Here is a 16,757-nt window from a genome sequence, read left to right as displayed (position 1 = left end):
CGGACAATTTTTTTATTATTATTTTTTTTTAAATTATTTTTTTAATTATTATTATTATATTTTCTTCTTGGGCCTCTATAACTATATCTATTGTTTTTATTTTTGTTGTTGTTGTGTGATTTGGATTAATCCCCTCTACCACACGGAACCCCACTAATCTACTGACGGAACGTAAGGGGTGGCTAACAGACCTCCATCCTATGCTAGCTTGCTACCGATGCCCTGGCTAGCTGTCTAAATCACCAACCAACCTCTCCACTCACCGGACCCTTTTGATCACTCGACTAAGCATGCCTATCCTTAATGTCAATATGTCTTGTCCATTTCTGTTCTGGTTAGTGTTTATTGGCTTATTTCACTGTAGAGCCTCTAGTCCTGCTCACTATACCTTATCCAACCTATTAGTTCCACCACCCACACATGCAATGACATCTCCTGGTTTCAACGATGTTTCTAGAGACAATATCTCTCTCTTCATCACTCAATACCTAGGTTTACCTCCACTGTATTCACATCCTGCCATACATTTGTCTGTACATTATACCTTGATGCTATTTTATCGCCCCCAGAAACCTCCTTTTACTCTATGTTCCAGACGTTCTAGACGACCAATTCTCATAGCTTTTAGCCGTACCCTTATTCTACTCCTCCTATGTTCCTCTGGCGATGTAGAGGTGAATCCAGGCCCTGCAGTGCCTAGCTCCACTCCTATTCCCCAGGCGCTCTCTTTTGACGACTTCTGTAACCGTAATAGCCTTGGTTTCATGCATGTTAACATTAGAAGCCTCCTCCCTAAGTTTGTTCTATTCACTGCTTTAGCACACTCTGCCAACCCGGATGTTCTAGCTGTGTCTGAATCCTGGCTTAGGAAGACCACCAAAAATTCTGAAGTTTTAATTCCAAACTACAACATTTTCAGACAAGATAGAACTGCCAAAGGGGGCGGTGTTGCAATCTACTGCAAAGATAGCCTGCAGAGTTCTGTCCTACTATCCAGGTCTGTACCCAAACAATTTGAACTTCTACTTTTAAAAATCCACCTCTCTAAAAACAAGTCTCTCACCGTTGCCGCCTGCTATAGACCACCCTCTGCCCCCAGCTGTGCTCTGGACACCATATGTGAACTGATTGCCCCCCATCTATCTTCAGAGTTCGTGCTGCTAGGCGACCTAAACTGGAACATGCTTAACACCCCAGCCATCCTACAATCTAAACTTGATGCCCTCAATCTCACACAAATAATCAATGAACCTACCAGGTACCTCCCCAAAACCTTAAACACGGGCACCCTCATAGATATCATCCTAACCAACTTCCCCTCTAAATACACCTCTGCTGTCTTCAACCAAGATCTCAGCGATCACTGCCTCATTGCCTGCATCCGTAATGGGTCAGCGGTCAAACGACCTCCACTCATCACTGTAAAACGCTCCCTGAAACACTTCTGCGAGCAGGCCTTTCTAATCGACCTGGCCGGGGTATCCTGGAAGGATATTGATCTCATCCCGTCAGTAGAGGATGCCTGGATATTTTTTAAAAATGCCTTCCTAACCATCTTAAATAAACATGCCCCATTCAAGAAATTTAGAACCAGGAACAGATATAGCCCTTGGTTCTCCCCAGACCTGACTGCCCTTAACCAACACAAAAACATCCTATGGCGTTCTGCATTAGCATCGAACAGCCCCCGTGATATGCAGCTGTTCAGGGAAGCTAGAAATCATTATACACAGGCAGTTAGAAAAGCCAAGGCTAGCTTTTTCAAGCAGAAATTTGCTTCCTGCAACACTAACTCAAAAAAGTTCTGGGACACTGTAAAGTCCATGGAGAATAAGAACACCTCCTCCCAGCTGCCCACTGCACTGAAGATAGGAAACACTGTCACCACTGATAAATCCACCATAATTGAGAATTTCAATAAGCATTTTTCTACGGCTGGCCATGCTTTCCACCTGGCTACTCCTACCCCGGACAACAGCACTGCACCCCCAACAGCAACTCGCCCAAGCCTTCCCCATTTCTCCTTCTCCCAAATCCATTCAGCTGATGTTCTGAAAGAGCTGCAAAATCTGGACCCCTACAAATCAGCCGGGCTAGACAATCTGGACCCTTTCTTTCTAAAATTATCTGCCGAAATTGTTGCCACCCCTATTACTAGCCTGTTCAACCTCTCTTTCGTGTCGTCTGAGATTCCCAAAGATTGGAAAGCAGCTGCGGTCATCCCCCTCTTCAAAGGGGGGGACACTCTTGACCCAAACTGCTACAGACCTATATCTATCCTACCGTGCCTTTCTAAGGTCTTCGAAAGCCAAGTCAACAAACAGATTACCGACCATTTCGAATCTCACCATACCTTCTCTGCTATGCAATCTGGTTTCAGAGCTGGTCATGGGTGCACCTCAGCCACGCTCAAGGTCCTAAACGATATCTTAACCGCCATCGATAAGAAACATTACTGTGCAGCCGTATTCATTGATCTGGCCAAGGCTTTCGACTCTGTCAATCACCATATCCTCATCGGCAGACTCGACAGCCTTGGTTTCTCAAATGATTGCCTCGCCTGGTTCACCAACTACTTCTCTGATAGAGTTCAGTGTGTCAAGTCGGAGGGTCTGCTGTCCGGACCTCTGGCAGTCTCTATGGGGGTGCCACAGGGTTCAATTCTTGGACCGACTCTCTTCTCTGTATACATCAATGAGGTCGCTCTTGCTGCTGGTGAGTCCCTGATCCACCTCTACGCAGACGACACCATTCTGTATACTTCCGGCCCTTCTTTGGACACTGTGTTAACAACCCTCCAGGCAAGCTTCAATGCCATACAACTCTCCTTCCGTGGCCTCCAATTGCTCTTAAATACAAGTAAAACTAAATGCATGCTCTTCAACCGATCGCTACCTGCACCTACCCGCCTGTCCAACATCACTACTCTGGACGGCTCTGACTTAGAATACGTGGACAACTACAAATACTTAGGTGTCTGGTTAGACTGTAAACTCTCCTTCCAGACCCATATCAAACATCTCCAATCCAAAGTTAAATCTAGAATTGGCTTCCTATTTCGCAACAAAGCATCCTTCACTCATGCTGCCAAACATACCCTTGTAAAACTGACCATCCTACCAATCCTCGACTTTGGCGATGTCATTTACAAAATAGCCTCCAATACCCTACTCAACAAATTGGATGCAGTCTATCACAGTGCAATCCGTTTTATCACCAAAGCCCCATATACTACCCACCATTGCGACCTGTACGCTCTCGTTGGCTGGCCCTCGCTTCATACTCGTCGCCAAACCCACTGGCTCCATGTCATCTACAAGACCCTGCTAGGTAAAGTCCCCCCTTATCTCAGCTCGCTGGTCACCATAGCATCTCCCACCTGTAGCACACGCTCCAGCAGGTATATCTCTCTAGTCACCCCCAAGACCAATTCTTTCTTTGGCCGCCTCTCCTTCCAGTTCTCTGCTGCCAATGACTGGAACGAACTACAAAAATCTCTGAAACTGGAAACACTTATCTCCCTCACTAGCTTTAAGCACCAACTGTCAGAGCAGCTCACAGATTACTGCACCTGTACATAGCCCACCTAAAATTTAGCCCAAACAACTACCTCTTTCCCAACTGTATTTAATTTTTATTTATTTATTTATTTTGCTCCTTTGCACCCCATTATTTTTTTATTTCTACTTTGCACATTCTTCCATTGCAAAACTACCATTCCAGTATTTTACTTGCTATATTGTATTTACTTTGCCATCATGGCCTTTTTTGCCTTTACCTCCCTTCTCACCTCATTTGCTCACATTGTATATAGACTTGTTTATACTGCATTATTGACTGTATGTTTGTTTTTACTCCATGTGTAACTCTGTGTCGTTTTATCTGTCGAACTGCTTTGCTTTATCTTGGCCAGGTCGCAATTGTAAATGAGAACTTGTTCTCAACTTGCCTACCTGGTTAAATAAAGGTAAAATAAAATAAATAAAATAGTCTCCACATTGACTCTATACCAGTACCCCCTGGATATAGTCTCCACATTGACTCTGTACTGGTACCCCCTGTATATAGCCTCCACACTGACTCTGTACCGGTACCCCCTGTATATAGCCTCCACATTGACTCTGTACCAGTACCCCCTGGATATAGTCTCCACATTGACTCTGTACCAGTACCCCCTGTATATAGCCTCCACATTGACTCTGTACCAGTACCCCCTGGATATAGTCTCCACATTGACTCTGTACCAGTACCCCCTGGATATAGTCTCCACATTGACTCTGTACCAGTACCCCCTGTATATAGCCTCCACATTGACTCTGTACCGGTACCCCCTGTATATAGTCTCCACATTGACTCTGTACCAGTACCCCCTGTATATAGTCTCCACATTGACTCTATACCAGTACCCCCTGGATATAGTCTCCACATTGACTCTGTACCGGTACCCCCTGGATATAGTCTCCACATTGACTCTATACCAGTACCCCCTGGATATAGTCTCCACATTGACTCTGTACCGGTACCCCCTGTATATAGCCTCCACATTGACTCTGTACCGGTACCCCCCTGGATATAGGCTCCACATTGACTCTGTATCGGTACCCCCTGTATATAGCCTCCACATTGACTCTGTACCGGTACCACCTGTATATAGCCTCCACATTGACTCTGTACCAGTACCCCCTGTATATAGCCTCCACATTGACTCTGTACCGGTACCCCCTGTATATAGCCTCCACATTGACTCTGTACCAGTACCCCCTGTATATAGCCTCCACATTGACTCTGTACCGGTACTCCCTGTATATAGTCTCCACATTGACTCTGTACCGGTACTCCCTGTATATCGCCTCCACATTGACTCTGTACCGGTACTCCCTGTATATAGTCTCCACATTGACTCTGTACCGGTACTCCCTGTATATAGCCTCCACATTGACTCTGTACCGGTACTCCCTGTATATAGTCTCCACATTGACTCTGTACCGGTACTCCCTGTATATAGTCTCCACATTGACTCTGTACCGGTACTCCCTGTATATAGCCTCCACATTGACTCTGTACCAGTACCCCCTGTATATAGCCTCCACATTGACTCTGTACCAGTACCCCCTGTATATAGTCTCCACATTGACTCTGTACCGGTACCCCCTGTATATAGTCTCCACATTGACTCTGTACCGGTACTCCCTGTATATAGCCTCCACATTGACTCTGTACCAGTACCCCCTGTATATAGCCTCCACATTGACTCTGTACCAGTACCCCCTGTATATAGCCTCCACATTGACTCTGTACCAGTACCCCCTGTATATAGCCTCCACATTGACTCTGTACCAGTACCCCCTGTATATAGCCTCCACATTGACTCTGTACTGGTACCCCCTGTATATAGCCTCCACATTGACTCTGTACCGGTACCCCCTGTATATAGCCTCCACATTGACTCTGTACTGGTACCCCCTGTATATAGCCTCCACATTGACTCTGTACTGGTACCCCCTGTATATAGCCTCCACATTGACTCTGTACTGGTACCCCCTGTATATAGCCTCCACATTGACTCTGTACCAGTACCCCCTGTATATAGCCTCCACATTGACTCTGTACTGGTACCCCCTGTATATAGCCTCCACATTGACTCTGTACTGGTACCCCCTGGATATAGTCTCCACATTGACTCTGTACCGGTACCCCCTGTATATAGTCTCCACATTGACTCTGTACCAGTACCCCCTGTATATAGTCTCCACATTGACTCTGTACCAGTACCCCCTGTATATAGTCTCCACATTGACTCTGTACTGGTACCCCCTGTATATAGTCTCCACATTGACTCTGTACCAGTACCCCCCTGGATATAGTCTCCACATTGACTCTGTACCAGTACCCCCTGTATATAGTCTCCACATTGACTCTGTACCAGTACCCCCTGTATATAGCCTCCACACTGACTCTGTACCGGTACCCCCTGTATATAGTCTCCACATTGACTCTGTACCGGTACCCCCTGTATATAGCCTCCACATTGACTCTGTACCGGTACCCCCTGTATATAGCCTCCACATTGACTCTGTACCAGTACCCCCCTGGATATAGTCTCACTACTGTTATTTTACTGCTGCTCTTTAATACCTTGTTCCTTTGATTTATTATTCTTATTTATATATTTTTTTAACTGCATTGTTGGTTTTAAGGGCTTGTAAGTAAGCATTTCACTGTAAGGTGAATGTTGTATTCGGCACATGTGACTAATACAAATGTATTTTATTTTCGTTGATATTTTATTTTATTTTTGAAATCTGTCGTCCTGCCCCTGAACAGTTAACCCACTGTTCCTAGGCCAGTTAACCCACTGTTCCTAGACCAGTTAACCCACTGTTCCTAGACCAGTTAACCCACTGTTCCTAGACCAGTTAACCCACTGTTCCTAGATCAGTTAACCCACTGTTCCTAGACCAGTTAACCCACTGTTCCTAGACCAGTTAACCCACTGTTCCTAGACCAGTTAACCCACTGTTCCTAGACCAGTTAATCCACTGTTCCTAACCCACTGTTCCTAGACCAGTTAACCCACTGTTCCTAGACCAGTTAACCACTGTTCCTAGACCAGTTAACCCACTGTTCCTAGGCCAGTTAACCCACTGTTCCTAGACCAGTTAACCCACTGTTCCTAGGCCAGTTAACCCACTGTTCCTAGGCCAGTTAACCCACTGTTCCTAGACCAGTTAACCCACTGTTCCTAGACCAGTTAACCCACTGTTCCTAGACCAGGTAACCCACTGTTCCTAGACCAGTTAACCCACTGTTCCTAGACCAGGTAACCCACTGTTCCTAGACCAGTTAACCCACTGTTCCTAGACCAGTTAACCCACTGTTCCTAGACCAGTTACCCCACTGTTCCTAGACCAGTTAACCCACTGTTCCTAGACCAGCTAACCCACTGTTCCTAGACCAGTTAACCCACTGTTCCTAGACCAGTTAACTCACTGTTCCTAGACCAGTTAACCCACTGTTCCTAGGCCAGTTAACCCACTGTTCCTAGACCAGTTAACCCACTGTTCCTAGACCAGTTAACCCACTGTTCCTAGACAAGTTAACCCACTGTTCCTAGACCAGTTAACCCACTGTTCCTAGGCCAGTTAACCCACTGTTCCTAGACCAGTTAACCCACTGTTCCTAGACCAGGTAACCCACTGTTCCTAGACCAGTTAACCCACTGTTCCTAGACCAGTTAACCCACTGTTCCTAGACCAGTTAACCCACTGTTCCTAGGCCAGTTAACCCACTGTTCCTAGACCAGTTAACCCACTGTTCCTAGGCCGCCATTGAAAATAAGAATTTGTTCTTAACTGACTTGCCTGGTTAAATAAAGGTAAAACATTGGGGATGTAGGCATCAGCTTGTTGGGAGCTCCAATCAAATGGTTATTTATCACAAGCTCTGAATACAACAGTGAAATGCTTACTGACAAGCCCTCAACCAACAACGTTTTAAGAATTTATAAGAAGAAAAAAAGAAGTATTGAAGTAAAAAATACAAATACAAATCACCAAAGAAGAAGACTTCATTATAGAGAATCAGCATCATGACCTTTTGACCTCTGCAAATTGAATAAGTTGTCAGAGATCAAGTTGTTAGGTGAGCCTAATTTCAGGGACATAAAACTACCAAGATGTTGGTCATTTGGATTGCTTGGTTTGTTCTCCCCTCGACCAAGCAAACGCCAACTCCTCATTATTTATCAGTTAAGACTCATCATGCATAACTATAACTGATCTGTTTGAATGGATGTCTCAACAGGACATGTTAGTAGGGGGACAACAGGCTGAAGTCTCAACATGACATATTAGTAGGGACAACAGGCTGATATCTCAACATGACATATTAGTAGGGGGACAACAGGCTGATGTCTCAACGGGACATATTAGTAGGGGACAACAGGCTGATATCTCAACAGGACATATTAGTAGGGGCAACAGGCTGATATCTCAACAGGACATATTAGTAGGGGACAACAGGTTGATATCTCAACAGGACATATTAGTAGGGGGACAACAGGCTGATGTCTCAACAGGACATATTAGTAAGGGACAACAGGCTGATATCTGAACAGGACATATTAGTTGGGGGACAACAGGCTGATATCTCAACAGGCTGATATCTCAACAGGACATATTAGTAGAGGACAACAGGCTGATGTCTCAACAGGACATATTAGTTGGGGGACAACAGGCTGATATCTCAACAGGCTGATGTCTCAACAGGACATATTATTAGGGGACAACAGGCTGATGTCTCAACAGGACATATTAGTAGGGGACAACAGGCTGATATCTCAACAGGACATATTAGCAGGGAGACAACAGGCTGATATCTCAACAGGACATATTAGGAGGGGGACAACAGGCTGATGTCTCAACAGGACATGTTAATTGGGGGACAGGCTGGTAACAACATAGGGGTCTATGACCTGAGGCAAATTCATTAGGCAACCAACTAAAATAACATGTTCCGAAACATGGAGGGACTAAGTGAAGTTATCCAATAAGAAACGTTTAGCCATATTTTGCTACAGTTTGCTGTGATGAATATGACCCTCAGTCAACATGGAAACACTACAGAGAATCCAATAGAGCCACACAGAGCTGATGGAAAAGGTTAAACAGCGGATCGAAGATATCAATAATCACACAGGCCGAAAGGCCACAATCACATGATGACAAAATACACCATTAAAAACATCTATTTTAAATTGAGATTTTCTTGAGATTATGTGCTCAAGTAAGATTTATTTCCCTTCCGATGTTTATTGTCCCTGGCTCGGTGCGGCTCAAATCGAGTTATGAACTTAATCAATGCGTGCTAGCACCACAATGGCCACTTTAACAATTTTATGATTGGCTGAGGTCAGGTGGTTCTATTGACCCGATAACCTTAGATGAAAATGGCCATGTGTTTTGTTTGATTACTAGGAGCAGGTTAGACAGATTGACAGATTGTTGATATAGATATACAGATAGACAGGTTGGTAAAATAGATATACAGATAGACAGGTTGGTAATATAGATATACAGATATACAGATGGACAGGTTGGTAATATAGATATACAGATAGACAGGTTGATAATATAGATATACAGATAGACAGGTTGGTAATATACAGTGCCTTGCGAAAGTATTCGGCCCCCTTGAACTTTGCGACCTTTTGCCACATTTCAGGCTTCAAACATAAAGATATAAAACTGTATTTTTTTGTGAAGAATCAACAACAAGTGGGACACAATCATGAAGTGGAACGACATTTATTGGATATTTCAAACTTTTTTAACAAATCAAAAACTGAAAAATTGGGCGTGCAAAATTATTCAGCCCCCTTAAGTTAATACTTTGTAGCGCCACCTTTTGCTGCGATTACAGCTGTAAGTCGCTTGGGGTATGTCTCTATCTGTTTTGCACATCGAGAGACTGAAATCTTTTCCCATTTCTCCTTGCAAAACAGCTCGAGCTCAGTGAGGTTGGATGGAGAGCATTTGTTAACAGCAGTTTTCAGTTCTTTCCACAGATTCTCGATTGGATTCAGGTCTGGACTTTGACTTGGCCATTCTAACACCTGGATATGTTTATTTTTGAACCATTCCATTGTAGATTTTGCTTTATGTTTTGGATCATTGTCTTGTTGAAAGACAAATCTCCGTCCTGTCTAATATAGATAGACAGGTTGGTAATCTGATAGATTATGTGATAGATGAGGTGGATAGATGATGTGATAGATTATGTGATAGATTATGTGATAGATGAGGTGATAGATTATATGATATATGACGTGGATAGATGATGTGATAGATGAGGATGATAGAAGAGGATGATAGAGGAGGATGATAGATGAGGTGATAGATGAGGTGATATATGAGGATGATACATCAGATGATAGATGATAGATGAGGTGATAGATGAGATGATATATGAGGTGGACAGATGATATGATAGATGAGGTGGATAGATGATGTGATAGATGAGGAGATAGATGAGGTGATAGATGAGGTGATAGATGAGGTGATATATGAGGATGATACATCAGATGATAGATGATAGATGAGATGATATATGAGGTGGATAGATGATGTGATAGATGAGGAGACAGATGAAGTGATAGATGAGACGATAGATGAGGATGATAGAGGAGGGTGATATAGGAGGTGATCGATGAGGTGGTTGATGAGGTGATAGATGAGAGGATAGATGATGATGATACATCAGATTATAGATGAGGTGATAGCTGAGATGATAGATGAGGATGATAGATGAGATGATAGATGAGATGGTAGATGAGATGATAGATGAGGATGATAGATGAGATGATAGATGAGATGGTAGATGAGGTGACAGATGAGATGATAGATGATGACGCTACATCAGATGATAGATGAGGTGATCGATGAGGTGGTTGATGAGGTGATAGATGAGATGATAGATGATGATGATGATACATCAGATGATAGATGAGGTGGTTGATGAGGTGATAGATGAGGTGGTTGATGAGGTGATAGATGAGATGATAGATGAGGATGATACATCAGATGATAGATGATAGATGATGTGATAGATGAGGATGATACATGAGAATGATAGATGATGTTGATAGATTAGATGGTAGAGACTTGTGTTCTTTCTCTCGTTCTCTAAGGCCTTTCCCTTCTTTACTTTTGTGTAGTGGGGAGTGAGAGTGAAACACACACGTTCCTGTCTTCCTCGGGGGCAGCAAGGATCTGTTGGTTCAGCTGCATGCTGAGTAGGCCTCACCTTTAGGGATGAGACATCCATCGGTCTGCACTCTCCAGCTACGCACACACGCACGCACGCACGCACACACACACACACACACACACACACACACACACACACACACACACACACACACACACACACACACACACACACACACACACACACACACACACACACACACACACACAGGGATGAGACATCCATCGGTCTGCACTCTCCAGCCACGCACACACACACACACACACACACACACACGCACACACACACACACACACACACACACACACACACACACACACACACACACAGCTGTGGTCTATAGCCCGTCCAGTCCAGCATTATGATGATTAACACATAATGCTTTAGCATCGTTAGTCCCATTAAGTCATACAGTAATGTCCCAGCACTAACCGCTAGGACTGTCATCTAGTCACAGTAACACTTACAGTCTCCCCTCCCTTCCTACTTCCCTCTCTCCCTCACCAACTGTCTGACACGTTTCACCCCGGACCTGCTCCACATCGTTCCATCCCGTAATTAGGAAAATGATCCCTATCAGGCCCTCGCTCCCTTCCTTCAGTCCATATCGGTCTTATTTCTTCCATCTCCCAACGACAAGAAGAGAAAACGACAAGAAGATGTCCCACATTACCTCTTCCCACTGAGGGTAACCCCTCTGAACCTATCTAGAGACAGCTATATAATCCAGACTCCGTTCCTTCCCTCTCTGCTTTCTCCTAATGGTGTTAATGAGGCAGGCCATGGCCCTTCTCACCCCTCACAGGTCTTTTAACATATTTTTGGCCACCTTTGATCGACCAGTCAGCGATCATTTTGTGAGGATGTTTTTTTCTCTCTCTACTTGGTCTGGTGTGTGGGGGAAAGCTACAGACAGACGGACGATGAAGAATGGTGCGAGGTCGTCCGTTTGAGAATAACACACAGCTGCTTTCACACACACACACACACACACACACACACACACACACACACACACACACACACACACACACACACACACACACACACACACACACACACACACACACACACACACACACACACACTCACACTCACACTCACACTCACACTCACACACACAGACACACACACCCTTTTAAGTAAATTAAATACAAAAGCAGATGGAGCAGACCTAGACTGTGCGTTGTGTCAGGATGTCATGGTGCATTATCCATGATTTTACATTGAGATGGTCTGCCTGGCCGGAAAATTGAGAAAGACAGAGAAAGACAGAGAAAAGGAGGGGTGGAGGTAGACAAGAGTGAGAGATAGGGGAGAGACGAGAGAGAGAGAGAGAGAGAGGGAGAGAGAGAGAGAGAGAGTAGAAGAGAGAGAGAGAGAGAGAGAGAGAGAGAGAGAGAGAGAGAGAGAGAGAGTAGAAAAGAGAGAGAGAGAGAGAGAGAAAGAGATAAAGAGAGGGAGGAGAGGACAGATGAGTGTCCTGCTGCCAGAAGATCAATCCCACTGGTCACACACCTGGCAGGGCCTGGCTGACTGGCTGACTGGCGGTAGAACAAACAAAACCCATATGACACGTTACCTTGTATGAGACAGACGTGGTGGCGTATCTTCAATGGTACAAGACATCCCTTTTCCTCATCACTTACACGTTTCCCAAGTCCACTCCTAGTAACAATAATAATAGAAATAATAATAATAATAATAACAATAATACATTTTAAATAATAATAACAACAACAATAATAACAATAATAATAACAACAACAATAATAACAACAATAATAATAACAATAATAATAATAACAATAATAATAACAATAACAATAACAATAATATAATAAAATAAATACAAATAACAACAACAATAATAATAATAATAATAACAATAAAACATAATGATAATAACAATAATGATAGTAACAATAATAATAATGACAATAATAATAACAATAATAATAATAACAACAACAATAATAAAATAAAATAAATACAAATAACAACAACAATAATAATAACAATACTATTAATTATAACAATAATAACAATACTAATAATAACACTAACAATGGTAATAATAATACTAATAATAACAGCAATAATAACAATTGCAATTTAACAACAATAATAATAATAATAGCAATAATAATAATAACAACAATAACAATTTAACAATAATAACAATAATAATAATAATATAACAATAATAATATTAATAATATTTGGGGGGTGTTTATATGCGTCTTGTTTAAGTGTGAAAGTGTGTTTCTTGCATATTCCAACTCCCCCTGAAACCCTCGCAGGGAGAGGGGGTCATGGCGAGGTTCACCGTTGTCCAGGGGGGGTTAAGTGCCTCGTTCAAGGTCACAGGGACCGATTTCACATCTTGTTATCTCCGAGATTCAATACAGCAGCCTTTCGGTTACTGGCCCAATGCTCTGACCTCAAGGCTGCCTGCCGCCCTACCAGCAAGACACTGGATGCCATTCTGCTGGTCGTCAACTTATGTCAGTACAAACACAACCAACTGTCTGAGTGTTTCTGGAACATAACACTTGGGCTTGTATAATGTTCAGAGACTCCCCCTAGAGTCAATCTACAGTAAGTAACATCATTTAAACAATCAGTTTAATATAAAGATATCAGTTAGCATGAGCTGCGTCTCAATCTACCACATCCGCCGATTACGGCCTTCTGCGTCTGCGGTGGAAGGTGCCCGAGGTACAGCTGTGTTTGTCAGACCATGTGACATCCCGAAAATCAGTCTTACGAAAAACGTCTGTAGCATCCGAACAGTTTGGCCTACAAAACTATTGCAAACACGATGGTCTCCATTTTGCTCTATGACCCCCTCAAGGGTCAAGGGAATCATCTGAAGTTGGTAACGATGTGCCAACTTCTGTTTTGTAGCTTCTGAACAATGTGTGCTACAAACTATTATGACCCATCTATGGAAAGGGGAGACTCTCACGAACACTCTCACGGGACTCGTCTGAGGGTAACTGGTACTGGTTTAAACTCCCCCAGGACTCGTCTGAAGGTAACTGGTACAGTTTTAAACTCTCATGGGACTCATCTGAAGGTAACTGGTACTGGTTTAAACTCTCATGGGACTCATCTGAAGGTAACTGGTACTGGTTTAAACTCCCCCAGGACTCATCTGAGGGTAACTGGTACTGGTTTAAACTCCCCCAGGACTCATCTGAGGGTAACTGGTACTGGTTTAAACTCTCATGGGACTCATCTGAAGGTAACTGGTACTGGTTTAAACTCCCCCAGGACTCATCTGAGGGTAACTGGTACTGGTTTAAACTCTCATGGGACTCATCTGAAGGTAACTGGTACTGGTGTAAACTCTCATGGGACTCATCTGAAGGTAACTGGTACTGGTTTAAACTCCCCCAGGACTCGTCTGAAGGTAACTGGTACTGGTTTAAACTCCCCCAGGACTCGTCTGAAGGTAACTGGTACTGGTTTAAACTCCCCCAGGACTCATCTGAGGGTAACTGGTACTGGTTTAAACTCTCATGGGACTCATCTGAAGGTAACTGGTACTGGTTTAAACTCCCCCAGGACTCATCTGAAGGTAACTGGTACCGGCTTTAAAAATGAATGGAAGTATGTAGGTAGTTTCATGCCTTTTACCCCCAAAAATGTGTCAAATATATACAGGGCATACAGGAATGTATTCCGACCCATTGACTTTTTCCACATTTTGTTTATAAGTTACTGCCTTATTCTAAATTGGATTAAATAAAATACCCAGATTTACATAAGTATTCAGACCCTTTGCTCTGAGACTCGAAATTGAGCTCCGGTGCATCCTGTTTCCATTGATCATCCCTGAGATGTTTCTACAACTTGACTGGAGTTCACCTGTGGTCAATTCAACTGATTGGACATGATTTGGAAAGGCACTTTCCTGTCTATATAAGGTCCCACAGTTGGCAGTGCATGTACGAGCCATGAGGTCAAAGGAATTGTCCGTAGAGCTCAGAGACAGGATTGTGTCGAGGCAGAGATCTGGGGAAGGGTACCAAAACATTTCTGCAGCATTGAAGGTCCCCAAGAACACAGAGCCCTCCATTATTCTTAAATTAAATATGTTTGGAACCACAAAGACTCAACCTAGAGCTGGCCGCCCGGCGGGGGAGAAGGGCCTTGGTCCAAGAACCCGAGTTCCTCTGTGGAGATGAGAGAACCTACAGAAGGTCAACCATCTCTGCAGCACTCCACCAATCAAGCCTTGATAGTAGAGGGGCCAGACAGAAGCCACTAATCAGTAAAAGGAGTGCTCAAGACCTCAGACTGGGGCGTAGGTTCACCTTCCAACAGGACAACAACCCTCAGCACACAGCCAAGACATCGCAGGAGTGGCTTCGGGACAGACATTGAATGTCCTTGAGTAGCCCCACTTGAACACCGATCGAACACCTTGAGAGCCCGGACTTGAACCCGATCGAACACCTTGAGAGCCCGGACTTGAACCCGATCGAACACCTTGAGAGCCCGGACTTGAACCCGATCGAACATCTCTGGAGAGACTTGAAAATACCTCCCTCCCCCACCCAACCTGATAGAGCTTGAGAGGATGTGCAGAAAATATGCAGAGAAGAATGGGAGAAACTCCCCAAATACAGCTGTGCCAAGCTTGTAACGTCAAACCCGAAAAGATTTGAGGCTGTAATCGCTGCCAACGGTGCTTCAACAAAGCACTGAGTAAAGGGGCTGAATTCTCATGACAATTGTATTTTTATGTATTCTGTTTTTGTAAATTTGCAAAAATGTCCAAAAAACAGTTTTTCCTTTGTCATTATGGGGTATCATGTGTAGACTGATGAGGGGGAAAAAACGATTTAATCAGTTGTAGAGTAAGGCTGTAAGGCAGTAAGGCTGTAAGGCTGTAAGGCAGTAAGGCTATAAGGCAGTAAGGCTGTAAGGCTGTAAGGCAGTAAGGCTATAAGGCAGTAAGGCTGTAAGGCTGTAAGACAGTAAGGCTGTAAGGCTGTAAGGCTGTAAGGCAGTAAGGCTGTAAGGCAGTAAGGCTGTAAGGCTGTAAGGCTATAAGGCAGTAAGGCTGTAAGGCTGTAAGGCAGTAAGACTATAAGGCTGTAAGGCAGTAAGGCTATAAGGCTGTAAGGCAGTAAGGCTGTAAGGCAGTAAGGCTGTAAGGCTGTAAGGCTGTAAGGCTATAAGGCTGTAAGGCTGTAAGGCTGTAAGGCTGTAAGGCAGTAAGGCAGTAAGGCTGTAAGGCTGTAAGGCTGTAAGGCTGTAAGGCAGTAAGGCTGTAAGGCTGTAAGGCTGTAAGGCAGTAAGGCTGTAAGGCTGTAAGGCTGTAAGGCAGTAAGGCTGTAAGGCAGTAAGGCAGTAAGGCTGTAAGGCTGTAAGGCTGTAAGGCAGTAACGCTGTAAGGTTGTAAGGCTGTAAGGCTGTAAGGCTGTAACGTTGTAAGGCAGTAAGGCAGTAAGGCTGTAAGGCTGTAAGGCAGTAAGGCTATAAGGCAGTAAGGCTGTAAGGCTGTAAGGCAGTAAGGCTGTAAGGCTGTAAGGCTGTAAGGCTGTAAGGCAGTAAGGCTGTAAGGCAGTAAGGCTCTAAGGCTGTAAGGCTATAAGGCAGTAAGGCTGTAAGGCTGTAAGGCAGTAAGGCTATAAGGCTGTAAGGCAGTAAGGCAGTAAGGCTGTAAGGCAGTAAGGCTGTAAGGCTGTAAGGCTGTAAGGCTATAAGGCTGTAAGGCTCTAAGGCTGTAAGGCTGTAAGGCAGTAAGGCTGTAAGGCTGTAAGGCAGTAAGGCTATAAGGCTGTAAGGCAGTAAGGCAGTAAGGCTGTAAGGCAGTAAGGCTGTAAGGCTGTAAGGCTGTAAGGCTATAAGGCTGTAAGGCTGTAAGGCTGTAAGGCTGTAAGGCTATAAGGCTGTAAGGCTGTAAGGCTGTAAGGCTGTAAGGCTGTAAGGCAGTAAGGCAGTAAGGCTGTAAGGCTGTAAGGCAGTAAGGC

The sequence above is a fragment of the Oncorhynchus kisutch genome, unplaced genomic scaffold (genome assembly GCF_002021735.2).
Source record: "Oncorhynchus kisutch isolate 150728-3 unplaced genomic scaffold, Okis_V2 scaffold4086, whole genome shotgun sequence".
Taxonomy (NCBI): Eukaryota; Metazoa; Chordata; class Actinopteri; order Salmoniformes; family Salmonidae; genus Oncorhynchus; species Oncorhynchus kisutch.
This window is presented reverse-complemented; position numbering follows the sequence as displayed.